The following is a 1,505-nucleotide window of genomic DNA, read 5'->3' as shown; positions in this document are numbered from 1 at the left end:
TCAGCACCTGTCCAAAACCAGAAAAGAGTAACTGAGACAAATGAGCTGTAGGCAGATATAGACTTCAATTAGAAGAAAAACAGGCTTTAGATCTGCCTGAGAAGGAATTCAGAAGAATTAAATGGAGACAAATCCAAATGCTCCACAGAAGGGTGGAGGAAAATAAGGAAGTCAGGAAAGTGCTACAGGAGCCATCAAACAAGACAGATATAGCATTGGAAACAATTCAAAACCTGCAAAAGAGGTGCAGAAGATTAATAATAAAATATCAGAAGTGGACAGCACAGTGAAAGGGCAAAAAAGTAGAACTGAAGATATGGAAATCAGAACCAGCAAGTTGGAAGACAAATCTCTCAATACTGCTAAGATTGAAGAGCAAGCAGAAAAAAAAGGATAAAAAAATATGAAGAGAATCTAAGATTCATGCTGGATAACATGAAGAGGAACAACTTAAGAATTACTGATATACTGGAACAGAAAGTATCAGAGAAGACCACAGTGGAGATAGTTGAAGAGCTTCTGGAAAAAAATTTCCCTAACATCTTGAAAGATGAAAGATAAACATTCAAGAAGCTGAACATACACCAGGAAGGATAGATCCCAAAAGAAAGTCACCAAGACATATTAATCAAGCTCTCCAAAATCAAAGACAAGGGGAGAATACTAAAAGTGGCCTGGGAGAAGAGAAATGTCACTTATAAATGCAAGCAAATCAGATTAAGCTCTGACTATTCAGAACAAACCATGCAGGCAAAAAGGCAATGGGGAAGACATATACAAAATCCTACAAGAAAAAAACTGCCAACCAAGAATCATCTATCCAGCAAAACTATCAAATATGATGGTATGATCAAGATATCCCATGATAAACAGAATCTGAGAGATTTTATCAAAACCAACCCAGCACTTCAAAACAGTTTTGTGGACTGAAAACCAACAAGAACAGACAACAACCAGTGTTTGACAATCGTGGCAACACTACCTGGAACTCAGTCAATAGATATCAGAGTCAAGAACAGAACAAGACTACAACAACAAACTCAAAGGAGCTGGTAGGTCAACCAAAGATCAATATTATTATAACAATGTAAAGGAAGGGACAAACGTAGCAACAGAGACCCAAGTGGTGAGGATGTCAGGTAAATTACAAGATACAATGGATTCGCTTAAATCAAGAAAAAAGTGAGTAGACTATAAGGTAACCCCAAAGACAGGTGATACTTCACAACTTACCATAAAAATGAACTTCCAATCAGAACAAGCAAATATGGAAACTAAGAAGAAACTGACAAGAAATAGAACAAAAAACTACAAACCCAACACAAGAAGGCATGCAGAACAAAAGAACGAACATCACTACCAAAAGAGTAACATAATGGCAGTAATTAATTCATACCTATCGATAATTACATTGAATGTTAATGGATTGAATGCACCAGTAAAGAGACAGAGAGTGGCAGAATGGATAAGAAAACAAGACCCTTAAATATGCTGCCTGCAAGAGA

The sequence above is a fragment of the Chrysochloris asiatica genome, unplaced genomic scaffold (genome assembly GCF_000296735.1).
Source record: "Chrysochloris asiatica unplaced genomic scaffold, ChrAsi1.0 scaffold00025, whole genome shotgun sequence".
In the NCBI taxonomy this organism is placed as follows: domain Eukaryota; kingdom Metazoa; phylum Chordata; class Mammalia; order Afrosoricida; family Chrysochloridae; genus Chrysochloris; species Chrysochloris asiatica.
The sequence above is the reverse complement of the archived record's forward strand: the minus strand, read 5'-3'. Positions refer to the sequence as shown.